General features: G+C 44.8%; 1 protein-coding gene and 1 non-coding gene across 2 annotated transcripts in view; both read right to left on the bottom strand.

Moving 5' to 3' along the window:
- ZNRF1 (zinc and ring finger 1) overlaps positions 1-27635 on the bottom strand; it is a 45057-nt gene that overhangs the window by 9075 nt on the left and 8347 nt on the right. The gene's annotated exons all lie outside the window — the stretch shown is intronic.
- Positions 14554-14660, bottom strand: LOC116518191. The gene has a single exon (XR_004256516.1). It is a non-coding gene; the product is annotated as a U6 spliceosomal RNA (small nuclear RNA).

The following is a 27635-nucleotide window of genomic DNA, read 5'->3' as shown; positions in this document are numbered from 1 at the left end:
CCCTTTCAGGATCTGCTTTCGACCGGGACAGCCTCCTGCAGCCCTTTGCCAGTGAAAAGGGATCTTGGGAGGGCCGCGCGTGGCCCTCTCAGGGTCTGTTTTCAGCCTGGACGGCCTCCTGCAGTCAAGTACCAAGTATAACATTTCTTCCTCCTTTTAAATGGGATATTCTTTCTCTCAATTTAGGATTTGTGTGGAGAACCTCTGCAGCTATTGGGGCTTACTAGCAATGGTATGAAACTGGGGGAAATCTATGGTGGAATAATCAGATATATTTTAAAGAGGATGGAAAATGCGCCATGCAACACCCTGATAGGAACTCCTCTGTATCCCCCGAGCCATTGCCACAAACATGGGGGCTACAGAGCCACAACTTGCATAGCAGACAGCCCATCTGGTCGAGTGATGACTGCCTAGGTTTCAAGCGCCAGGAAAATCAGGAGACTCGGGCAGTTCAAATAGTACAAAACTTAAGCTCTCTACAAGAATCTGAACTACTAAAAGTCAAGGGAAGTTAGTGGGAGATAAGAGAGAAGGAACTCAAGATGGCTTGGGCTTAAGTCTCTTGTAGGCGCAGGGACTCATAACTGATGATGTGTTTGACTCCTCCCTTGGGCTAAGCCTCGTCATCTCCTACACCGGGGCAGACCTGGGTTCAAGTCCCCCCTCTCCACCACACAATCTCCTTGAAGACTTTCAGTTGGTGTCAGCCTGACCCACCTGTCAGGGCTGTTGCGATAGGGAAACTAGGAAGAGACAGCTGGGTGGAATCCATCCTGCGCTAAAAAGAATAGAAAACTAACAAACAAGGACAGGTGACCAATGGGGATCTCTATACAGAACCATTCAAGGTGACTTAGTGAGATTATTTGGATCATCTTGGTGCTGTCACAATCCTGAAATGTGTCTCTGGGAAAGAAGAGGACCGGATCCAGTCAGACTGAGAGCAAAAATGACTTTCTGCTATCATCTAGAGCAGTGGTCTCCAACCTTGGCAACTTTAAGACTTGTGGACTTCAACTCCCAGAGTTCCTCAGCCAGCTTTGCTTTGCTGGCTGAGGAACTCTAGGAGTTGAAGTCCACAGGTCTTAAAGTTGCCAAGGTTGGAGACCATTGGTCTAGAGGTTTACCTGGCCTTTGGTTGTGCTTTTCCCCAAAGAGCCATCATCCTGGGCTGGGAATCTTGGCTGGCATCTCTTCCCCACTGCCAAAAGTTGGCCAGCTCATCTGGCAGAGGGCATGGCTGCCGGTCAGGCTCTCAGCTGGAGAATTGCAAAGATCAGACTAGGAAGGGCAGACGCAGCCTAAGTGGGGATGGGCTCTGTCAACCGAACCCAGGAACAGGCCGAGGTCCATTTCCACCAAAAGGAAAACCAACATGTCCTTCATGCTGACAAGATGGATCTTGATAGACTTGAACACTGGGCCCTATCTAGCAACATTAAATTCAATGTAAAGTCAAGTCTTACACTTAGGCAAGAAAAACCAAAAGGACAGATATAGAATGGGAGAAACCAGGCTTAATAGCAGTAACTGTGAGAGGGATTTTGGAGGCTTAGTGGACAACCAGCTAAATATGAGCCAGCAGTGTGCGGCGGCAGCCAAAAAAGCCAATGCAATCCTAAGCTGCATTAACAGAGGACACAATCAAGATCAAGGGAGGTACTAATACCACTCTATAAAGCCTTAGTAAGGCCATACCTAGAGTACTGCATCCAGTTTTGGTCACCACACTATAAAAAGTGATGTTGAGAGTCTAGAAAGAGTGCAGAGAAGAGCAACCAAGATGATTAGGGGACTGGAGGCTAAAAAATACGATGAATGGTTGCAGGAACTGGGCATGGCTAGTCTAGTGAAGAGAAGGACCCGGGGAGACAGGATAGTAGTCTTCCAATACTTGAGGGACTGCCATAGAGAGGAGGGGGTCAAGCTATTTTCCAAAGCACCTGAAGGCCAGACAAGGAACAATGGATGGAAACTGATCAAGGAGAGATTCAACCTAGAAATAAGGATGAATTTTCTGACAGTGAGAACCATCAACCCGTGGAACAGAAGTTGCCTTCAGAAGTTGTGGGAGCTTCATCACTGGAGGCTTTCAAGAAGAGACTGGACTGCCATTTGTCGGAAATGTTGTAGTAGGGTCTTCTGCTTGGGCGGGGGGTTGGACTAGATGACCTTCAAGGTCCCTTCCAACTCTGTTAATCTGTTGTTAATCTGCCCCAACAAGACTGCTTTTCATGGCAGTGTGGTTTAGTGTTTCCACTTCAGGATTTTCAGCTCCAGGGAACTGTTTGCAGAATGAAGGGGCTGACAAAATTAACCCAGGAATTTGTTACATGAGCATTTTATATAGCATTTTATCCCGGGACTGTGATGCAGGATCCTTCTGTGCATGGTGGTTGCTCCTGATTTCTTTTTCTTTTCTTTTTTTGTGAAAAAGTTTTTTTTTCCTCTTTCATATTCATTCACAAATATACATTCTTATAGGTGCTGTTAACATTTATCTGTTAATCATTAATGTTTATCGATATCTTCTTACAAATATATATAATACAGTTTGGGTCACTTTCTTGTCACCCGTGTCTCCATCTTATTCTGCAACAGCCTTGCTCCTTCCTTCTTCTCAACCTCCCTTCTCCGCCTTCTTCTTCCTCTCCTTCCTCTTTCCTTCTTCTCCTCTCTTTCCTCCACTCCTCTCTTCTTCTCCTTCTTACCTTCTCTCCTACTCTTAAGTCTCCTCCCTTCCTTCCTCTGCTTTGCCCTTTCTTCCTTTCTTCCTTTCCCTCTTTCCTTCTTCTCCTCTCTTTCCTCCACTCCTCTCTTCTTCTCCTTCTTACCTTCTCTCCTACTCTTAAGTCTCCTCCCTTCCTTCCTCTGCTTTGCCCTTTCTTCCTTTCTTCCTTTCCCTCTTTCCTTCTTCTCCTCTTTCCTCCACTCCTCCTCTCTTCTCCTTACCTTCTCTCCTACTCTTAAGTCTCCTCCTTTCTTTCCTCTGCTTTGCCCTTTCTTCCTTTCCTTCCTCATTTCTTCTTCCCCTTTCTTTCAGCCACTCCTCCTCTCTTCTCCTCCTTCTTACCTTCTCTCCTATTCTTACTTCCCCTCCCTTCCTTCCTCTGCTTTACCCTTTCTTCCTTTCCCTCCTCGTCGGACTGATCTCTTGAGGTTCTTTCGTCCTTTATTGATCGGGGCTTCTCCTTCCAGTAACTTTTCAGGCTGGTTCTTATGCTGGTAAGTCGTCTCTCTTCCAATCCAGCCAAGTGATTCTCCACTGGAGCAGAAGGTTTATGGCAGCAGAACCTGCTTCACCACATTTTTGTCACCTTGTCCTTGGACGCCACATGAAGGAGGGGGACGACGTTTGCAAGGGAAGAAAAAGAAGGACTCTTCTTGCTGAAGATATACTTCACTGCACTCCCAGACAGCACAACTCTGACTCTTTATTATTGTTATGGTTGGTCACACAGTCAGCGTTTGGCATTTTTATCTACCTACTGAGTACTTTCCAAGGACCTGAGATAGACAGATGTTGTTCTTTGATTATGTTAAAGATTATGAGTGCAGGATGTAACCTGTGAGTAGAGCTGCTTTTGCAATTGACCGATGGGGATTTTGTCAATGCCAACGGTATTCAAATGGGGCTCCAGATTTTTGGGGTTGCACTGAAGGCACTTGTTACTATTAACTTTAATAGTAAAGTAAAGGTATTAACTTTACTTTTTTGTCTTTCTTACTGACAGTTGTTAAGTCTGGAGTGTTATGTGGTAGATGCTTATCTATATGGATTCTAAAGTCCGAGGACACTTTAGCTCTTCATAAAGGTTTCCCCTGTCCAAGGGGACTCTAGTGTGTGATGATCATCTCCATTTCTTTGCCAAGGGAGTCAGCATTGTCCAAAGGTTGGAGACCACTGTTCTAAAGCACCATTGACCAGCATGACTATATATGCCAAGGTGCACAGAATGCTATTACTTTCCCGCCGAAGTGGTACCTATTAATCTACTTGCATTTGCATGCTTTCAAAGTGCTAGGAGGACAGGGGCTGGTGCTGATTCACCCGTCGTGCAGTGCTCAGATATTGAACCTAGGTGGTCAACTGTCTCTATTTTGTGGTCCCACCAATTCTTGCTTGCAGGCAAGTGGTATTTCTTGCAGATGTTCTAAAGCAGTGGTCTCCAACCTTGGCAACTTTAAGACTTGTGGACTTCAATTCCCAGAGTTCCTCAGCCAGCCTGGTTGAGGAACTCTGGGAGTTGAAGTCCACAAGTCTTAAAGTTGTCAAGGTTGGAGACTACTGTTCTAAAGCACCATTGTTGCCACTTTGCCATGCTATTGCTTGTAGTTGGTCTATGGAGTCTTGCAGCAGCTAACCAAGTGATACCCTGTTTCTTCAGCTTTTTTGCAGAGGCGGCATCTGTTGCCCTCTTCTCAACTCTTACTTTGTAAGCATTTGTTCTTAAGATTTGGTCTAGTGCAGTCAGAATTAGCTCATTATTATTATTGTTGTTGTTGTTGTTATCATCATCAGCAGCAGCAGCAGCATCAATCATTCCAAAACCACCCAGATATTCAGACTGGTTTGGTATTTTGATCCATCCATCGAGTCCTTACCAAGGACCTGGGACAAGCAGATCTGGACGTTTGACGGTGTTACAGATATTGACGCAGGATGGAAGCTATTCCAAGTAAAGCCGCCTTCTGCAATTGACTGCTGGCAAATTTGTCAATGCCAATGGCGTTCAAGTGATGCTTCAGTTGTTTTGGGATTATTATTGTTGTTATTGTTATTATTATTATTTCAGCTTTACTGTCCCTTTCTTCACAACAGCAAGGAGGAACATGTAGGTGACTCCTGTTTCCAGGGTAATTGGTGCCTTGTGACTTGTGCTCATTCTTGGTCAACAAATGACAAAATACAATGTCCAGCCACCTTTGACTTCCTGTTTCTCCATTTTCCAAATTCCACATGTTTACAGCATTTAAGGGACCATGAAGTATCATCCTCCCTGCTTAAGGCAGGAATCCAAATTAAAACACCCAGAGAGGGTGAAACCGATGTCTTTTGTTACTGGTTCTATTCTCAAATTACTCTGGCTTCAGCATCTGCTTTCCTGTAACTCAATGTTTCTCAACCTCAGCAATTTTAAGATGGGTGGACTTCAGCCCCCAGAGTTCCCCAGCCAGCAAGAGACCAATCCTATTCTCTTTTTTGCATGGCATCACTTTAAGTATTTGAAAAATCCTACTGAATTCTCCTGTTTGCTCTTTTTCTTTTCAATACTAAAAATGCACAATTTCATCATCCCTTTGTCATTCTCATTTCATTCTTGGCATTTGTTTGGGTTTCCCTTAATTTTTCTTAAGATGGTTAATGCTCAGGACAGAGCAGGTATGTTCATCAATGCTGAAGACGCTGGTCCTATTATTCATATTCAGATATTTCATGTGATTTTATAGCAGCCATCCTATCCTATGTGTTTATGTTTAAGACATTTCCTAACAGTGAGAACAACCAGTGGAATGGCTTGCCTTCGGAAGTTATAGGTGCTCCATCACTGGAGGCCTTTAAGAGGAGACTGGGCAGCCACTGATTTGGAATGGTGTAGCGTTTCCTGCTTGAGTAGGGCGTTGGACTAGATGACCTTCAAGGTCTTTTCAAATTATTATTCTGTTACTTTTAAGGTCTGTTCCTCTACCTGTGCATTTCCTTCCCTTTTCAAAAATGAAAGCTTTTGTATTTGCCCCTCTTCAACTTCATTCTGTTATCTTCTCTAAGAGATCTGGATCATCTTGAATTTCTTCTTCGCTCTCCCAACATATTCGCTCTCTCAGCTCTGTGTCATCTGCAAATTCATTAAATATTCCTACACAGCAGCAATTACATTTGGAAAAGATTCCAGCTCAACCTGCTTCAGAACTGAAAGGGGCTTATGCAAAGATCATGGTACTGCTTTTCATCCCTTTTCCTTACAGTAATTGATGTGTTGCAAGAGAAAAAAGCGGAGAAGGGCGTTGGTGCTTACCTGATATGCCTCTTCTCATAGTGGGGGAGGAGTAGCCAGGATGGGTTGACCTTATCCTCTCGTTGATTGGACTGAGTCAGATAAGCTCTTGGTATACACCCCTGGTCCACCAGGCTCTGCCCATTTATCGGCGAAGAACTCTATCCGACCCGTTGTGCCATCCACTCCAGACCTTGTTAAGGTTTCAAACTTTTTACTGAATTATAACTTGAACATATTAGTGCAATATCCATCATAATACATGTTACATTACCATGACAGGGAGGGTCTGGTTACTCCTCCCCTACTATGAGAAGAGTATCCAGGATGGGACGTACCAAAGCTAACACGTCCCTAGGGAGGGTAACATACTGAGGGCCCCTGGATACACTAAGCCTGGTGGGGTGTCCCCCGCTCTATGAACCACCTGTAGTACCCTGTGACCAAACGAAGCCTCCGCCGAGGCAAAGGTATCTAATTTGTAGTTCCTCACGAAGGGTGAGGGGGAAGACCACGTGGCTGCCCTACATATCTCTGTCAATGAGGCCTGTGTTCAGGCCGCTGTGGTGGCCGCACTTCGTGTGGAGTGTGCTGTGATGGGGCTCGGTGACCGTATGCCCCGGGACTGGTAGGTCGTAGCAATGCAGGTCCTCAACCACCTGCCTATGGTGGTGGAGGTCACCTTCTTGCCCAGAGACCCCAGTTGGAATGAGACAAACAGGGCCTCGGACTTTCTATTCGGCCGGGTTCTTCTGAGGTAAATCCTCAGAGCCTTCCTTACGTCTAGGGTGTGCCACTTCCTCTCTAGCGGCGAGAAGAGTCTGGACAAAAATTGGGCAAAATCAACTCTTGCGACCCCAGCAGAGTTCCTGCAGCGAGGCTCACCTTCTGGGCTGGGGTCCAGCGCTGCCCTCGCTTGCCCGTAATTCGATTTGTGCCCCACAGCGCTTGGGGAAGCCGTGGCTCGCCGCTCGACACTGTGGGGAGCGGTAGAGCGTTCCGGTGCCGCTGGTGCCTTCGCGGCAGGGCTTGCCTTTGGAAGGCTTGTGCCCTTTGTCTCCTGCTCGCCCGGCAGATTTCTTTTCTGAGTGATGCTCGTCTCACTCAGAGGCCTGGGCAGCGTGCCGCCCCCAGGGGGGCTTTTGGCAATTCTTTCGCAGCTCAGGGAGCTTCCAGCTCACCTGCTGCTGCTGCGGGAGGGAGACAGATGAATTTTTTTGCTTTCTTTAGATTTCTTTGAATTTATCAGAGATCCAGGATGGCAAACCGTCCAGTTTTGGGACTGAGTCAATAACTGGGTAGAGCCTGGTGGACCAGGGGCATATATCAAGAGCTTATCTGACTCAGTCCAGTCAACAAGAGGATAAGGTCAACCCATCCTGGATACTCCTCCCCTCACTATGGAGAAGTAGACAGTCACTGCCTGAGAAGACCACCCAACCTCATTAAAAGAAAGACCAATGAGATGGAAGGGGCTATCTGTAGATTGAGCCACAGAATTGCTTGTCAAAAGGCCTTTTATAAAATGTGTTTCTCAAAATGCAGGATGTTGTAAGGCATTTTATTTTTAACTTCAGCAACTTTAAGATGTGTGGACTTCAACTCCCATAATTCCCCAGCCAACAAGCTTTAAGATGTGTGGGTTTCAACTTCAAATTCCCTAGAAATTCATGCTGACTGAGGGATTCTGGAAGTTGAAGTCTCATGCATATTAAAACGGCTTAGGTTGAGAAACACTGACCTGACCTGGGTTCTAAATAAAACAATTAATCATGAAAACTTATCTGGGCAATTTTGCAGGCAATCTAGACAAAGTCATGTTCCATTTGTAATGTCCCATCTTTTCAGTGTTGCTTTTACATTTTTTGTGCTGCTTTTACATTTTTTTTCTGAGCCAAGGTGGTGCAGTGATTAGAGTGCAGTACTGCAGGCCACTTCAGCTGACTGCTAACTGCAGTTCGGCGGTTCAAATCTCACCGGCTCAAAGGTTGACTCAGCCTTCCATCCTTCTGAGGTGGGTAAAATGAGGACCCAGACTGTGGGGGCAATATGCTGACTCTGTAAACCGCTTAGAGAGGGCTGAAAGCCCTATGAAGCGGTATATAAGTCGAACTGCTATTGCTATTGCTATTCTTTCCCAAAAGGAAAAAAAAAAACTAGGAAGAAGAGCTGCACAATGGTTTTGACTGGTAACATCAAAAAAAAGCATAGAAAAACCAACGAGAAAAATCCTCCAAATAAGGTTGGTTTGAGATATCACAGGAAAAGTAAAAACAAAAAGAATTTCCTTGAAAAATGAAGTGCAACCAATGGTGTGACACATAATAACAACCTCTCGCTGATTTTGTCATTTTCTAATAAGAACAGTTTCATATCGCAGAACTTTGGATATATTGTGTATAGCCGTGTAAGATTGTAAAGTTTAACCTTCCAAGATTTTAAATTTCCAATGCAAAGAGTATATAATACATCAACCCAACAGAACTCAGTATTCTGCATTATGCTGTTGGTTTGAGCTCTGAGCTTGGCAATTTGGTTGCAAATATTTCATCACCATTCAAGGAGACATCGTCAGTGCGTTTTGAGTTGTGCTCACCTGTATAGACGAGCACAACTTTGCTTACTCCTTTAACTTTTGCCCCTTGATCAATTCATTCTTCAGGAATCTGGTGCTCTTGTGCAAGAAACCAGAGAGAAACCAGGATTAGGACTAACCATGGAAGCCCACTACGTGACTTTCAGACAGCCCCTGGCCCTCAGTCAATCTACTCCACAGGAGTGCAAGTGTGAATATGAAATAAAGGACAATCTCCAAGTAAGCCACCCTTAACTCTTGGGAAAAGGTAGGATATGCATATAATACTTCAATTAGGCACAGAAATAAAAGCCCCTAAGCCAAGAGGGGACATTTATTTTTCAGCTATCACCAGCATTATATGAAATCTTAATGCTGGTCTTGTTGTATTCGGGTCTTTTTCCCATGGGCTGCATCTGGCCCGCAGGCCTTGAGTTTGACAGCCCTGGCCTAGAGAATTCCACCTGGGGTTGACTCAAAGAATGAGGGAGCCTGTCCAGGCCGATACACCCAGCACAGCTATCGCAGTTTGTCGAAATGGCTTCCCAACCATTGAAAACAAGCCCAAGCAAGCAAAGGAAGGGAGACCTGTGTGTCAAGTGGTATAGGCTTCTACCTGGGCAACCAGGAGCAAAGCTTTCCCATCACCCAGCAACCAAGAAAAACATCCTCTATTTTTATAACTTCTGTCTATGCCAAAGTCCAGTTGCGCAGTCAAAAATAATCTTTAAAAAAATAATAAAATGAAAAAGAGCGGCACCAGACGGAGACCATGGCGGGATTAGCGGGAGACGTGAAATGGACCGCAGCCCAGGGTTAGTAAACTCCCATTCCCGCGGAAAAGGCCAGTGGTGGTCCACCATGCCGCCCCCACCTCCCGAGATGCACGCAAGGCACTACGGAGCAGTCAATAGGTCTTTTAAGGGAAGGGTCTCCAACCTTGGCAACTTTTAAGACTTGTGGACTTCCACTCCCAAAGCTGGCTGAGGAACTCTGGGAGCTGAAGTCCACAAGTCTTAAAGTTGCCTAGGTTGGAGACCAAACCCTGTTTTAAGGGACCCCAAAACTCCATGGAGGAATCCGAGGGGCTCACCTCTGCAGAGCAAGAAGGCAGCCAAACGCCAGAGCCACCTAAGGACCATCCTGGCCACTCCAGAGGAGAAAATCACCAGGGACCATCCGACCCTCTGAAGCAGGAGCTCCAGTCCCTTTCCGGATGTGGCCACGGGATAAAAAAATAAGGAGGGGGGAGGGGGCGAAATACTGTGTCAACAACACGCCCAACAATTCTCCCAGCAGAGGGATGTTGCTTTGATAGACATGCCCAGGTGGGCAGCTGGCCAGTTGCCCAGGTTCACAGTCTTGGCATGCCCAAGTAGAGCAGAGGGCATTTAGATGTGCTCTTGGGATGCACCAGAGGCCGGCACATCGCACACACAAACAAAAAAACACCCTTGGCAGTGCTGACTTTTCTCTAGCCTCTGAGCAGGAAAGAACCAGAAAGAGGGGAGAGGAAGACTAAGGTTTCGAGGAGCAGGTCCTGACAGATTCCCTCCTCCCCATCCACTCTAGTCTGCCCGGATAATATTTTCCAAGTGCTTTTCTCCCACGGGGGCTTCAGCCGGGGGGCTTCAGTCGGAATAAAGAAAGATCTTTCAAAGGGGAGGAGATCTCAGAGAAATTGCCCTGAGTGGAATGCAGTGCCTTCCCATTTATTGTGGGTCCCCTCCCCCCACAATGTTTAATGGTTAATTTCTAGCCAAATAAAAATAAAACAATGCAAACGTGATAAGGCAAGGGCAAAACAATGAATGTGTCAGCTTCAGTATGCTTGTGGGTGTGGATGTAATGGAAAGTTTGGAATAACCTTGAGGAATAGGAAAAAGAGCTACAACCAAGAGAACAGATAAAAGAGAATTGTCTTGGGGGCAGACAAGTAATTTGAGAAAGCGCATTCAGACTTGCAAAATTCTGTTACGACTGTATAGCTTTACAATAAAAGTAGAATTGATTTAACATAGCATTATTCCCAGTCTGATCTTCCTTGAAGGGCTGGAAGTAGCAATAACTATAGCACTGACTTATATACCGCTTCACAGTGCAAACTAAGACACAGTGCTTTACAGCCCCTTCTAAGCGGTTTACAGAGCCAGCATATCACCCCCAACAATCTGGGTCCTTGTTTTACCAATCTCAGAAGGATGGAAAGCTGAGTCAACCTGGTCAGGATTGAACTCTTAGCAGTGGGCAGAGTTAGCCTGCAATACTGCATTCTTAACCACTATGCCACCATAGATATAAAAATGGATGGATGGATGGATGGATGGATGGATGGATGGATGGATGGATAGACAGACAGACAGACAGACATACTGTCACGTTCCGCTGTTCACGTTGCATACAAACAGAGATTCAGTTTATTTGGTGAAAAACTTTTATCTCTATCTAAGAAACTACCTGATAACCAGCACTAAATGACAATGATACAAAGGTAAATCAAATCCAAGTCAGTTCTAACCGAGTTACATATATATATATATATATATATATATATATATATATATATATATATATATATATATATATACACACACACACACACACACACACACACACACACACACACATACATACACACCATTACCCCACCCAGCTCCACCCAGATGACACCCACCCACCATCACCAATCACCATGACCCACACCCTCAGCCACATCCCCACTCAGTGTCATCATAGCCTCTTTCCTGGTTAGCAGCATCCGAGCAAAAGAGTTACATCAGAGTAGGCCGTTGCACCTGGGTAGAAGAGCCACATGCAGCTACAGGCTCAATCAACATCAGAGAGGCAACATCAACGTGGCAGCGCTAGTGGCGTGTAAGCATGGCCGTGCGGGCATGGGTGATGGACAGGTTCCCCCTGGATGGCAGCCTGAGGACTGACACATACAGATAGATAGCAATTGCATTTAGACTTATGTACTGCTTCACAGTGCTTTACAGTCCTCTCTAAGCGGTTGACAGAGTCAGCCTATTTGCCCCCAACAATCTGGGTCCTCATTTTATCCACCTCGGAGGGACAGAAGGCTGAGTCAACCTTGAGATTGTGAGACTTGAACTGCCAAACTGCAGGCAGCCAGGAGCCAGCAGAAGTAGCCTGCAGTACTGCATTGTAACAACTGCGCCTCCACAGCTCTTATTATATAATATATTTATTTACTATACTTTACTGTACTTACTTATAAATATATAATAAGATACTTTTTAAAAAAAATATCCCATCTTAGTACTTTAATATCATGATGTGTTTGTCACTGCTAAGGAGGAGTTTTATCCTGGAGAATTAAGGGGAAGATTTGTCCTTCCCCTGGAGAAATTGGAGGAAATCCTCTGCCCAATTTCTCTGCCTGAAAGTTTGATGGAGAAGTCTGAAAAGATGCAATTCACAGCCAATGAAACCAAGGCATCCCCCCTCCCCCACATTTTTGACGCACTGGCCCAAAAGTTTTGCCATCAGTGTTCTAACTAGTGTACTGGCTCAACTGAGTTTATAATTTTAGGATTCCAAACTTGGAGTTGTCTAAAAAGGAGGAGGAGGAGGAGGAGGAGGAGGAGGAGGAGGAGGAGGAGGAGGAGGAGGAGGAGGAGGAGGAGGAGGATGGATTCTCACAATCAGCCATAAATTAGGATTCTCCAAAGGCAGCAGCTGGATTTACAGAGCAAACTAAACCCGATGCAAGAATCTTTTCTGAGGACAGTGTAAAATCACAACCCAGAAGTCTAGGCTCAGGCAGGGTTAAGTGGCTGAAGGTTGCCATCTTGTTGGAACTCTGAACTTAAGAAAGTTGCCTCCTGCGGATCACCCCGTGGTGTCAGAATGAGATTCATTGGTCTTAGCTCCTTATGGGACCCCAGTGAATCTATTCAGTTACCCTTAGATCTGGGGTTTTAAATCTTGAGTTACAAATAAGTAATGGTGGATACCACCACTCCATTCGCCAGCTGAGTCAACAGTGAGGGTGGAGTTTCTTTCTCCAAGTTTGTGGGCTGGTTTCCAAACGTTTCGTTACTAAGCTAGGTAACATCTTCAAGTGGGGTTTAGGGGATGTCAGTGTTGGGAGTTCTTCTGCTTATAAGGGTATCGTGTGATCAGTAAACATCCCCTTAATTTTGCTGTAAGGGTCTGGTAACTAAACATTTGGAAATCAACCCACAAGCTTGGAGAAAAACTTCTATCTTCATCCTACACCAGAGCTACAGATATTCACCACTATAAGTCAACAACTTTTGCCACTCAACAACCATGAACATGTCAAGTGATTCTTTCAAATTGTGGGATGGGCAGCTTGACAGAAAAGGGCAGGTAGGAGTAACTCAGTGGTGGTCAAACTGGATGTCCCTCTTCAGCAAACCCAAAGGTTTCTTTTCAAGATAGGAAAGCCGGGACCACAAGTTCTAATCCCGATTCAAAGCAACAGCCAGCTGGATGACCTGGGCCTAGTCCCTCTCTCAGCTCTGGGAAGATGACAGTTGCAAACCACTTTGGCAAAGACTTTCCAGGCAGTCCAGCCAGTAGGAAAAATGGACTTTGAAGGTGACATCAATTTCAACGGGGCTTATTGTGAATGGAACCTACAACATTTAGAAGCAACTTTCTAAGGCAGACAGTGCAACATTATTTCACAAATGGCCTTCTAATTCCTCTACTCACTTGTCACTTTGTTAAAACCTTGCAACAAACCTTATTTTAAAGTTCCTCTGATGGCTCATAAGCCCCTGGAACAATTTTACGGCATCTTCTTCTCCGGTCCGTGCCTGCCTCTGTCCCAAGACTCCCTTCAGCTGGAAAGCAACTTGTCCTGTCTGGATTTCACCTTGAGAGTGAAGTTGTCAAACGCCAGGGAAATCAGGAGTCCAGGCAGTTCAAATGAATATAAAGGTTCATTGCCAGCTTACGCTCTCTACAAGAATCTGTACTATTAATCATCATCATTTAACAACTCTATAATCCCTTGTGGGGTGGAGTCTGGGCAACTGTATGAAGCAGAGTGATTAGTGGCCGGATGCCTTCCCTGTTGCCAATGTGGAGTTATATTCAGCAGAAATATTCTCATCGTGCCGAGAGAGAGAAATATCTGCCTCTATCTAGGATTGAACTCACAGCCTCCTTCCTGATTGTGAGGCGAGAGCTCCGCCTCTAGGTCACCTCATTACTCAAGAATCTGTGCTATTAATGGTCCAAGCAAATAGGCGTTTGATAAGAGTCAAGGGAACTCAAGGTGGGTTGGACTTAGAACTCTTGTGGTGACAAAGAGGCTCGTGACTGATGACGCCTTTGACCCCTCCCTCGGGCTCAGCCTGATCATCTCCTACAAAAGGGCTTGTGTTGCCATGCTACAATGTTCCTTCCCCCCACCATTTTTTTAAAAATTATTCTCTTACATACCATTGTAAGTATACATTCACATAATTGTTATTCTTCTTTACATTTGTCATTCTTATACATTTGTTATTTCATTTAATAGGTTATAATATACAGTTTGGGTTGCTTTATTTGCCATTCCTTCTGCCTGTTGTAACACCACCTTATTTTCCCTTTCTTTTCTCCCTCCCTTCTTTCTCTACTTCCTTCCTTCCTCCTCTCATTTCCCTTCCTTCTCCCCTTCCCCTACTCTTCCTCTTCTCCTTCCTACCCTCTTTCCTTCTCTTCCTCTCCCTTCCACCCTCCTCTTCTTTCCCTTCCTTCTCCCCTACTCCTACTCTTCTTCTTCCCCTTCCTACCCACTCTCCTTCTCTTCCTCTCCCTTCCACCCTCCTCTTCTTTCTCTTCTTCTTCCCTTCCTTCTCCCCTACTCCTATTCTTCCTCTTCCCCTTCCTATCCTCTCTCCTTCTCTTTCTCTCCCTTCCATCCTCATCTCCTTACCTCTTCCTTCTTTCCCCCGTCTTCCTCTCATTCTCTCCTCCTCTCCACCTTTCTTTTTCTATTGTTTTTAACACTTCACAAATTTGCGTGTCATCCTTGCGCTGGGGCCATGCTAACTTTCTCTGTATCGTTCCAATTATAGCATAGGTGCTGCCAAAGCGAGCACCCATGCTACAACGTTCCTTGGCCCTTGGCCTTCTTGAGCTTGGCCTGAGTTGTCTTGACACTACTACTTGAGACCATGCAAGTTTCATCAATTGTTATTATTGCGAAGCTTGGGTCTTCCCCAACCTATTAAAGCAATCTACATCTCAGCGCCTTGCAGGAATCCAGACACTGATTTAGCAGGTTGTGTGAAGGTAGCCATCGTGTGGCACCCACAAAGGGTTGATTTCGTTGGGCGGACAGGTGGCCTGGCCATTCGGTTGACGTGACTCTGAGGTTTGGCCTCAAATCTCTGAGCCCCATCCTTCTGGCACTTGACGTTCTTTTCAACAGTTCTTACCTGCTGACTAATTATTACCTCCTCTGATTGGTTCGTTTCGGATGCAGCTCTAATGGCCTGCATATTAGTCACTTTGGAATGCAAAGGGAAGGTAGACAGATAGAGAGAAGGATTTTCTAAGAAAGGAGGCTGCGATTGCTCCAGGGCTATGCCTGCATTTTGCCTCTGTCTGCAAGTAACACACCCTTGACAATCCCTGCCCTCTGCTTCTCCACACCTTTAGTTTTTTTAATTACAGAGCAGGCCCCCAGGGCCAGAAGGCCTGCAGAAAGATTACTTCCTCTGCTCCTTCTTTAACCCAAACCATTACAGATCTACTTTTAGACCATTGCAGGAGGAGAACCACCCATGAAATTACAAAGCCGTCCATCAAGAAAAGCAGAAAAGGCTCACTGCAACAAATGGTTCATCCAGAACAGGGAGACTCTGAGAAATCAGCATGGCTTTTATTAAACGAATCCTACAGAGTTCACCCTTCTTTAAACTGGTTTAGTCAACAAGTGTCCCCCCAAAGTCAACATTTCTCCTACAACAGGTAGTCCTGGTGTAGTAGTACAATGGCTGAGATTGAGACCAAATTTTCTGTTGCTAAGTGAGAGATTTGCTAAGTGAGATTTGCCCAACCTTTCTTGCCACAGTTGTTAAGTGAATCACTGCAATTGTTAAGTTAGCAGCACAGTTGTTGTGAATCTGGTTCCCCATTGATTCTGTTTGTCAGAAGGTCGCAAAACGGGATCACAGGACTCCAGAAAACGCTAACCGTTATACGTTTTGGTCAACTGCTAAGCATCCAAATTCTGATCAGGAGGCCATGGGATGCTACAATGGTTGTGTGAAAAACGGTCATAATAAGTCACCTCTTTCAGTGCCGTTGTAAGTTTGAACAGTCACTAAATGAACAGTTCTAGGATGCATAAACAGAGGAATAGAATCAAGATCATATGAAAGGTTAATACCACCTTATAAGGCCTTGGTAAGGCCACACTTGGAATCCTGCATTCAGTTTTGGTCGCCACGATATAGAAAAGATGTGGAGACTCTAGAAAGAGTGCAGAGAAGAGCAACAAAGAGGATTAGGGGACTGGAGACTAAAACATATGAAGAACAGTTGCAGGAACTGGGTATGTCTAGTTTAATGAAAAGGAGGATTAGGGGAGACATGATAGCAGTGTTCCAATATCTCAGGGACTGCCCCAAAGAAGAGGGAGTCAAGCTATTCTCCAAAGCACCTGAGGGTAGGACAAGATGCAATGGGTGGAAATTAATCAAGGAGAGAAGCAACTTAGAACTAAGGAGAAATTTCCTGACAGTGAGAACAATAAATCAGTGGAACTACTTGCCACCAGAAGTTGAGAATGCTCCAACAGTGGAAGTTTTTAAGAAGATGTTGGATAACCATTTGTCTGAAGTGGTGTAGGGTTTCCTGCTTAGGCAGGGGGTTGGACTAGAAGACCTCCAAGGTCCCTTCCAACTCTGTTATTCTATCCTATTCTAATGTGATTTCTAATTCTGGATTTCCCCTTTCCACCCTGGAAGATGGATGCCCTCATTGGGGAAGGGTTGCTTGGACTGCTTTCACCCACAATGTGTTCTATAGTTGGACTGGGAATGCCACACCCGGAATTATTAGCCAGGGGTGAAAAAGAAGGGAATAGGCCTTCTTCACTGGGGCCAGGAACACAAGTAATGATGGGATTTTGCCCACCCAGGTTTAAGACTTGCTGGCCAAAATAACTCTGAATTCGGCTTCCCTTCCCTTCCCTTGACTCACTTGAAACTCCCCAAGCCTCTCTTCTTGTTTCATCTTCTAGTCGATTTATGCAACAGAATAAATTTCCAGCTGGATGCTTTATATCCAAATTGCAAACCTCATCAGTCCCTTGGACTTGTTTCAGAATTCCACTCCGCCCTGCTTGTAAGTATGGATGTATGCACATATGTATGTATACATTGGTGCATGTGTGTATGTTCCTTCAGATGCTGTCCCACGGCAATCCAAGCAGCATGACAGCTTAGATGATCCAGAAATGTGAAAACATTCTCTGTTAAGGCTTAAAACACAGTAAACAATTTAAAACAAGAATAGAATAGAATAGAATAGAATAGAATAGAATAGAATAGAACAGAAATAGAACAGGAATAGAATAGAATAGAGTAGAATAGAATAGAACAGAACAAGAATAGAATAGAACAGAACAGGATTGGACAGGACAGAACAGAACAAGCTGAAAGGGACCTTGGAGGTCTTCTAGTCCAGCCTCTCCTTAATTCTAGGTTGGATCTCTTTTTAATGATCTTCCACCCATTAGTTCTTGTTCTGATCTCAGCCCCTCAAGCCCAGTTGCCTTTTGAAAAAAGGGGACAACCATGACCCGGAGAACTGAAAATCTTCATAAGTACTGTCAATCAATCAGAACAGAGTTGGAAGGGACCTTGGAGGTCTTCTAGTCCAACCCCCTGCCTAGGCAGGAAACCCTATACCATTTCAGACAAATGGTTATCCAACGTCTTCTTAAAAACTTCCAGTGTTGGAGCATTCCCAACTTCTGGAGGCAATCTCTGTTCCACTGGTTAATCGTTCTAGCTGTCAGGAAATGTCTCCTTAATTCTAGGTTGCTTCTCTTCTTGATTAGTGACAATAAAGTTATTCTAAGTCCTGGTTTCTCTGTCTTTTGCACATTTGGATAGACACCAGGACATATGGGAGCCTGCCCATGTGCGCACAGAAGCTCACACCTCTAAAATAGCTGGGATCAACTGAATGATGTCAGCAGATACACGATTTTCTTCTTCGGAGTGGAAAACTAAACACACAGATTTCTCCCCCACCCGGCTTTCTGCTCCAACCTAAGATGATATGATACAGAGGGAGAACACCTCGTATCACCAACCTCTGGCCTTCCTTACACTGGTGCCAGGAACTGTGGTAGCAAACACCCCACCTCTCCCATCTTCCATTGGCATGCACGCACCTGCCCCTCCCCCCGCACAATACAGAAATTAATCTAGGGTACGGTATTCCGGGATTCCTGACCACCATCTTCGCAGGCTTAAATTAGATTCCCCCCCGTTTGGCACCCTTCAGATAAGTTGAGATTGGAGCTCCCTGGACCGGCTGAAGGATTCAGGACTTCTAGCCTCCGTATATCTGGAGGATGTAAGTTAAGGAAAGTGAAGTGAATCAACTGAAGTCCAGGTTTGGAACAGTGGTGAAATTCAATTTTTTTTTACTACTGGTTCTGTGGGCGTGGCTTGGTAGGCATGGCAGGGGAAGGATACTGCAAAATCCCCATTCCCTCCGCACTCCAAGCAAAGGATACTGCAAAATCCCCATTCCCTTCCACTCCAGGGGAAGGATATTACAAAATCTCCATTCTCTTCCATTCCAGGGGAAGGATACTGCAAAATCTCCATTCCCTCCCACTCTAGGGGAAGGATACTGCAAAATCTCCATTCCCTTCCACTCGAGGGGAAGGATACTTCAAAATCTCCATTCCCTCCCACTCCAGGGGAAGGATACTGCAAAATCCCCATTCCCTCTCCACTCTGGGGCCAGCCAAAGGTGGTATTTGCCAGTTCTCCGAACTACTCAAAATGTCCACTACTGGTTCTCCAGAACCTGTCAGAACCTGCTGAATTTCACCCCTGGTTTGGACGCCACTGTGGACAGGTTTTTATGGGCTCTGCAGCACCACTGGATTTTGAGGCAGTTAATGGCAAGGGGGTTTTCCACCCTTCCTTGAGCCAGGAAAACGCAAGTCCCCACAGAATTTAAGAGCATCTCTCTGGTACCTAATTCTTCCCAATCTCAACCAACATACCCAACCCAAAACAAAAGAAAAATCCAGACTGCATTGGGAACAAACAGCCCAGATGCTTTTCTTCTATAACGGTTCACAGCAACAATTACAATGAAATCTTGCTGCCTGGAGAACAAAAATGGAGAGGAGCAAAAGCAGGGGTGCTTTGGGTTGGAAGATCCAGTTTGAGAAAAACCGAAAAGTCCCGTCAAGCCTCAAGGTCATCTTTAAGGAACCAATCATCAAGCTTGTAACCTTGGTTGTCAAGAACACCTTGAAGATTCTGGTGGGAAACAAAGGGAGCTGCGAGATTGTCACAAAACAGATAATAGGTTTTTTGTTGTTGTTGTCTGTTTGTTCTGGAGTCCATCATCTCCTTCCTTGAAAGGTGTGATGAGCTGGTGAACCTTCAGCTCTGAAAAATATGCAGCTGAGCAATCATCAACCATCACCTCCGGTCTGGGGCTGGATTCCCCCCCCCCCCAATTTAAAGAATACTCTTTAAGCCTTTCTGGAATTGTGAAATGGGATGCAATCTGAGGTATGTCATGTCGGATCCCTGCCAAAATTTACTTGTCTCATTTCATTTAACAACCCCATAATCCTTTGCGGGGTGGAATCTGGCCAACTAAATGGAGCTAGCAGAGTGTTTTAATGGCTGGATGCCCTTACTGTCACCAGTGCGGAGTTTTGTCCAGCAGATATATTCTCAGTGTGCCAAGAGAGAGAAATATCTGCTTCTACCTAGGACTGAACTCACAGCTTCCTGATTGTGAAGTAAGAGCTCCACTTCTAGGCCAGGGGTTGGCAACCTTCAACACTCAAAGAGCCACAAAGGTCCTAACCAGAAGCTCACTGTTCAATTCTGGAGCCGACCGGAAGTCCAGTTCCCCCACTATAGAGTCTCCTCCTAGCATGGCATCCTTTTTCTCCTGCCAACCAGAAGTCCAGTTCCCCCACCATAGTCTCCTCCTAGCACGGCGTGCTTTTTCCTCTACCTGTCCTAACCTAAAGCCCTATCAAATGTGGAGCTGATATGCAACAAGCAGACGCAGCAGAGGGAGATAAACGAGCCACATGCAACTCCAGAACCGCAGGTTGCTGACCTCTGTTCTAGGCCAACGCACCACTCTCCAAAGTCTACTTGTCTCCTAGATGGAAAATCATGTAAAACGCAGGTAGTTCTCGTCTTACGATCACAATGGAGCCCAAAAGTTCTGTTGCTAAATGAGACAGTTGTTAACTGGGTTTTGCCCCATTGTATGACATTTTCTTGCCACAGTTGTTAAGTGAATCACTTAAGTCAAACACACTTAACAAATGTGTAACAACTACAGTGATTCACTTAACTGTGGTGAGAAAGGTTGTAAAATGGGGTGAAACTCACTTAACAACCGTCTTGCTTAAATTGTGGCTGTAAGTTAATGACTACCTGTGTAAATTTTCAACATTACCCATCAAGGTGTCATTTAAGAGGAAATCTGTAAACATTTAAAGAAATACCTTTTAGATGTTAATATTATGCTACATTAGATCCCCAATTTTAGAATCTGATTATTTTTGAAGAATACGCGGCTATTCTGGGTGTGCGACCATTGCTAAGAGAATCATTTGGAGAAATTGGATGAGTAGAACTACTCCCAATATTTTAAAGAGTGGAATTGCGTAATTTATCCAGTTATGAAAAGGCAATTTTATCCACTCTGCAAAAGAAAATGATGCAATAGATTTTTTGTTGACACAGATGTCCTGACATCTCATGGGAATAAATGTATTCTCTTTAATTTAGAAACTTTTAAATATTGTTTAATATTTGATGGATACATGACATATTCCTTTTTGTAGATGAGTGCTTTAATAGATGTCTAAACAGATCCTTCTTGTCATCCCCCACACTTTTTTTTTTTGCTTTTTCTCAGCCTTTGTTCCATTTTTGTGTTGGATGTTTTGGTAAAACATTTAAGAAACAAACTTGCAAAAAAAAGTACACATCAAGGACACTTTGTTCTTTTGATATTTCACTATTGCAAAGAGCTACTTAGGCCATCCCCGTGTTCTAGGTAAAAGTCCAAATTAAGTTAAATGTGGTGTCAGTCATGATAAAAGTTTTTTTAAAAGGCCATAATCCTTCCTCCCCTCCCCCACCCCACCCCACCCCAAGGCTGATATTTAAGGAGGCTCTTAACAAAATGTGTCTATAGGTAGTCCTCGACTTATGACCGCAACTGAGCTCAAAATTTCTGTTGCGAAGTGAATTTTGCTCTATTTTACAACCTTTTTTTGCCCCAGTTGTTAAGTGAAACACTGCAAGTGTTAAGTTAGTGACATGATTCTTAAGTGAATCTGGTTCCCCGTTGGCTTTGCTTGTCGGAAGGTCGCAAAAGATGAACACCATGATACCCCATGACACTGCAAGGGTCATAAAAATGAATCAGTTGCCAACCATCTGAATTCTGGTCACGTGACAACCCCCCCATGGGGATGCTGCAAGTGTGAAAGTCGTAAGTGTGAAAAATGGTCACAAGTCACTTTTTTCAGTGCCGTTGTAACTTTGAATGGTCACTAAATGAACTTTTGTGGAGTAGGAATAGAACAGGAGTTGGAAGCAGTAGTGCGATTCAATTTTCTTTATTACTGGTTCAGTGGGCGTGGCTTGGTAGGCGTGGCAGGGGAAGTTTACTGGAAAATCCCCATTCCCTCTCCCCCTCCCCTCCCTCCCCCCCCCCCCCCGGCTCCCCGATCTGCTTTCCAGCTCCGTTCTCCTGTTCAGGGCAACAAAAGAAGATCAGCTGGGAGGCAGCAGGAGAGAGGAGGGGCAACCTATATGTCATTCTCCGAACTACCCAAAATTTCCGCAACCGGTTCTCCAGAACCTGTCAGAACTGGCGGAATACCACCTCTGGCTGGAAGGGACCATCTCAGACAAGCAACTGTCTAGTCTCTTCTTAAATACCCCCCGTTATGGAACACCCATGATTTCTGAATGCATAGCTGTTCCATTGGTTAATTGTCCTCCCTTTTAGGCAGTTTCTCCTTAATTCCAGGTTGCTTCTCTCCTTGGTTAGTTTCCATCCATTATTTCCTGCCCTGCCCTCTGGTGCTTTGTAGAATAAGTTGACTCCCTCCTCTTTGTGGCAGGCCCCTCAAATACTAGAATACTGCTATATCATGCCCCCACCACCACCCAATTTTTTCTTTTCTCTAGACTAGCCAAACCCAAATCCTGCAGCCATTCTTCGTATGTTTTAGTCTCCAGGCCTTTGGTCAGCTTCTCTTCTCTGAACTTTTTCCAAAGTCTGAACATCTTTTTTGTAGTATGATGACCAAAATTGGTTGCATTGTATTCCAGGTGTGGCCTGACTAAGGCTTTATAAAGCAGTACTAATCCTTCACGTGATTTTGATTCTATGCCTCTGATTATACAACCCAGGATTGCATTAGCTTGTTTTGGCTGCAGCTGCACGTTGCTGGCTCATATTCAAATAATCATCGTAATTCGAATACAATACCTGTATTTCCCCCAGCCTTGGGGTTGGGCAGGTACTGAGGACTGATAGGATTTTATCTGTTTGAGGAATAACTTTCCATGGACGTAACGCCTTGTTTCGGAGTCTTATGCGGTTGGGTGACCGTCTCAGCTTAATAAATGAACAAACACCCTCCCACTTTGCCGTTTAAGTGAGACGGTAAAACTAGGATTGGAATGAGGAAAGGCAGGCCCACTGCCTTATCTACAAATCCCGGCTTGTCTCTCTAGGTGGATTGGACCATAAAGTGCGCTAATCAAACAGACTGTGTGTCTGCACAACACACTAGATTGCAAAGCTCACCAAGGTGACTCAGTTTAGCAAATGGAAACGCAAGGCTTGTAAACAACGCATTGAAGCACCTTGGTGAACCCAGCCTACCCAGGCAGTCAGTTCTGCCCCATTTTACAACCTTTCTTGTCTCAGTTGTCGCTGTAAGTTACTAAGATGTTAAGTTAAGGGAACCTTACTAATCAGAAGATCTCAAAAGAGGATCACATTACCTTGGCACATTGCAACCATCATAAATAATCAGCTGCCAAGCATCTGAACTTTAATCAGGTGATGGTGGAGATGCTGCAACAGTTGTTAAGTTTGAAAAACAGTTGTAAGTCACTTTTTTCAGTGCTGTTGTAACTTCGAATGGTCACTAAATGAATTGTTCTACGCTGAGGTCTACATGTGCAATGGTAAGCCTCTGCAACTCTTCTGATCGTTCCACAACACTAAGCTGTCAGGTTTCTCTTACCTGAAAGTGCAGTTTGCACACTGTGTATCACTTGTCATACCTGTGCCTAAGCTCCTAGGGATTTGTGTTCTGCCCTAAAGCACACAGATAAATCATTTGAACAAATGGAAATCATGCAGACCAGATAGGGAGTTTCGGAACCCCAGGGCAGAGGTCTTTAAACTTGGCAACTTTAAGACTTGTGGACTTCAACTCCCAGAATTCTCCAGCCAGCTCTGTACAGTACGGACTTCGGCTTGGGAACCATATAAGATACCCACTTTAGGCTTGGGAACCTAGGATAAGCTGCCCAGTTGCCGGCTTGGGAACTGGACAGATACCCTCACAAGGCTTGGGAACCTTGAGGAAGAAAGCAAACTACAGGCTTGGGATCCTGAACCAAAAAACCCACCTGTGGTTGGTAGTACATGGTCGAGCAGGGACCCCCAGACCAGTGGTGAAATTCAAATGTTTTACTACCGGTCCTGTGGGCATGGCTTGGTGAGCATGGGAGGGGAAGGATACTGCAAAATCCCCATTCCCTCCCCACTCCAGGGAAAGGATACTGCAAAATCTCCCTTCCACCCGACTCTTGGGGGAAGGATACTGCAAAATCTCCATTCCCTCTCCATTCCAGGAGAAGGATACTGTAAAATCACAATTCCCTTCCCACTCTGGGGCCAGCCAGAGGTGGTATTTGCTGGTTCTCTGAACTACTCAAAATTTCCGCTACCGGTTCTCCAGAACCTGTCAGAACCTGATGGATTTCACTCTCGCCCCAGACCACTTGACATGAAATGACCCAATTGAGCTTCCTGAACAGCTTGGTAGACAATGAAATCCCCTTACTCAATGCACAAAATCATGTTCACCAGCGATCAAATTCACCCTTTTATTCTACTTCTCTTGGGGAAAAAAACCACACACCCAAACGGGCCCAGAGAAAACGGCCCAGAGAAAATTTTTCTGTATTTACAAAACAGGATTTCCCTTTGAAACTGGGATGTTTCTGATGAGCCGACTAAGATACAGGTGGTCCTTGACGTACAACCACAATTGAGCCCCACATTTCTGCTGCTAAGTGAAAGATTTAATTTTGCCCCATCTTGCAATCTTTTTTCCCCCCACCAGTTGTTAAGTGAATCACTGCCGTTGGTAAGTTAGCAGCACGGTTGTTAAGTGAATGGCTTCCCCACTGACTCTGCTTGTCAGAAGGTCGCAAAAGGGGATCACGTGACCCTCCCCCCCTCCGGACACTGCGACCATCATAAATATGAGTCGGTTGCCAAGAGCCTGAATTGTGATCACGGGACCACCGGGATGCTGTAATACTCATAAGTGTGAAAAACGGTGATAAGTCCCTTTTTCAGCACCACTGTGACTTCAAACGGTCACTAAATGAACTGTTGTAAGACGAGGACTACTACCTGTACAGTACTTTAGGATTTTCAATATGTTGTTCAGCAGGTCAAACTGCCATTCCCTACTGAATTTCAAATATATTTCCCTGGGGTTCTGGATTTTTCTGGATTTATTGCAGCAGAGGGGAAGTTTTAATCCAAAATCAAGCTCTCCATGGGTCAAGCATGAAGGAAGATGACCAAAATGACTTTGTGATGTGTTATCTTAACCCTTAACAGGCCCAAAAGAATAGATGGGTACAGGGCGAACACCAAAACTTTACTATATGTTCCCTGACTTCAACTCCCAGAATTCCCCAGCGCGCAACGCTTAATGTGGCCAAGGTTGAGAAACACTGAAATAGAGCATAAAATTATTCTCCGTTCTGCTGCATTAAAGCCACAATTTGGCAGCTACTGGAAAGTCACAGGCAGTTACACCCAAAGTTTTTCAGGAGTCACAAACAACCAAGTTTTGTGACAGGCTTTGTGCTAGAATAAACAGATATTTGTGAAAATCGCAGCAAAGTTGGGGAAAAACGAGTTCTGTCTGTCTAAAATGGCTTTTTTTCTTTCTGTCTTTCTTTTTTTGGATAGCTGTCATTTTTCTTCTAACGGGTGACCCCCATATGAAGCCTATCCCACCCCCAAATGGAGGAGGAGTGGGAATTTCAAAGACGTTTAAAAAGGAAAACAGCGAGGAAGATTTTGCAGAATTAAAAGTACTTCTGAGAAACAGCCAACCGCATCTCAGCAGCTGGAACAAACAGGTAACATCTGTGGCAGTTTGCCCACTTCCTCCCCAGGAGGGAGCCTTAAACCATCCATGCATCTGCGGCTTCCTGCAGCTCATCCATGCTCAGCGCACGGCCCCCTCCTGTTGGGTGACACCAGAAACCCAGGGCAACAAATATGCCACTTCTCAAAACAAGAAAAGGCATAATTATACCTAATTCAAGCCAAATTTGCCTGTCCTAACCCTTCCTGGGATTTTAGAAGCAGAACGGAGCTGGAAGGGACCTTGGAGGTCTTCTAGTCCAACCCACTGCTCAAGCAGGAGAACTTACACCATTTTAGACAAGTGATTGTCCAGTCTCTTCTTAAAAACCTCCAGTGTTGGAGCGCCCACGATTTCTGAAGGCAAGTTGCTCCACTGGTTAATTGTTAGGAAGTTTCTCCTCCATTCCAGGTTGCTTCTCTCCTTGATTAGTTTCCACCCATTGTTTCTTGTCCTGCCCTCCGGTGCTTTGAAGAATAAACTGAACCCACCCACCCTTTCTTCTTTGTGGCATCCTCTCATTTGCTGGGATTTGCTGGGAACAAACCATTCTTTTCAATAAACCAGACCTTGTAAGCCCTCTACTTACAATTATTCATTTAGCGACCGTTTAAAGTCACAATGGCAGGGTCGGCATCCTTTGGACTGTTATAGCAACCTCTCGGTCACATAATCAAAATTCAGGCCCAACCTGCAGGTACAGGCAGTCCTTGACTTACAATCGCAACCGAGCCCTAAATTTATGTTCCTAAGTTATGACAGTTGTTAAATGAGTATTGCCTTATTTTGTGACCTTTCTTGCAACTGTTAAAGAGAATCATAGCAGCTGTTAAGTTAAAGAGCCAAGGTGGCGCAGTGGTTAAATGCAGCACTGCAGGCTACTGCTAGATCAGCAGTTCAGCGGTTCAAATCTCACCGGCTCAGGGTTGACTCAGCCTTCCATCCTTCCGAGGTGGGTAAAATGAGGACCCAGATTGTTGGGGGCAATATGCTGACTCTCTGTAAACCGCTTAGAGAGGGCTGAAAGCCCTATGAAGCGGTATATAAGTCTACTGCTATTAAATGAATCTGGTTTCCCCATTGGCTTTGCTCATCAGAAGGTTGCAAAATGACCCTGGGGCACTTCAACCGTCATAAATGTGAATCAGTTGCCAACTGTGTGAATTTTGATCACATGACAGGTAAGTGTGAAAAGTGGTCATGTCACTTTTTTCAGTGATGTTGTAAGTCACTAAATGAACTGTTGTAAGTTGAGGACTACGTAGATTTACCATGATTGCAGCATTCCGGGGTCATGTGATAGACATGTATGACCTTCCTAGCCAGCTTCAGACAACTAAAGTCAGTGGGGGAAGCTGGATTTGCTTAATGACCATGTGATTCACTTAATAACTGCAGTGATTCCCTGAAGATCATTGGCAAAAAAATTGGCATTTTCTCTGTATTTAACAACCACTTTGCTTCACAATGGACCCAATTATGGTTGTAAGTCGAGGATCACCTGTACATAAAATTCAAAGTTTTGCTAAGAATCTCTAACTTGCTGATCGACATTGCTGCTTTTACAACCCCCTCTTCTCTTTTCGTATCCAACAATGTTATTTCTGCTTTTCTTCCAACAGTCGTCCATGTGGGGCTGCCAAATGAGCTCATCACCATTGGCTGCCTCAGTGCCAACCTAGCTGCTTTCACAGGCCACTCTCTGAATTTGCCTGTCTCTGTTTGTACAAACAATGGCACTTTTCAACAATAAGAAAGAGTTTTTCCATGGCCTCAAATGTCCCTTGAGCCGCTGCATACGCTAGCAAGAGGCTTTTTTGTAATGTGATTTTACTGAGAGTTGAAAGAAAAATAGCAAAATGAATGCAAATTAAAATGAAGATGGAAAAAAAAAAGGAAAACAAAAGAGAAAGCAGAAGTGTGAAAAAAGGTAAAATAAAAATAGACTAGAACAACAAAACAAGATATAATGAAGTGGCTTCTATAAGTACCATTGTAGATTTACCCCTTTCTCTAGAGTTACGTTGTGATTCTTTTCTTTCTATCTAGTCATTAAAACCACAAATCATAATAAGTTCATTTTTTCCTGTTTTATGTAAAAAATATTTGCCTTCACATGTAAAAAGTCCTTAAGGGATTTCCAGCCAGCAATAAGCATAGTTGTTGCCTTTTCTCTAATCCAGGGATGTCAAACTCAATTTCATTGAGGGACGCATCAGGGTTGTGTTTGACCTCAGAGGGGGGGGGGGGTTGGGCGTGGCCAGCTTCATGTCACTCATGTTAGGGGCGCCTGTTGTGAGCCAAGCGCTCTGCAAGGGAAAACCCATTTTTGGCTGTGAGGGGCTCCTGCAACCCTCTGCCAGCAAAAACGGGCCTTGAACTCCATTTTCACTTGCAGAGGCAC

This window comes from Thamnophis elegans, chromosome 14 (genome assembly GCF_009769535.1).
Source record: "Thamnophis elegans isolate rThaEle1 chromosome 14, rThaEle1.pri, whole genome shotgun sequence".
Lineage (NCBI taxonomy): Eukaryota > Metazoa > Chordata > Lepidosauria > Squamata > Colubridae > Thamnophis > Thamnophis elegans.
This window is presented reverse-complemented; position numbering and strand designations above follow the sequence as displayed.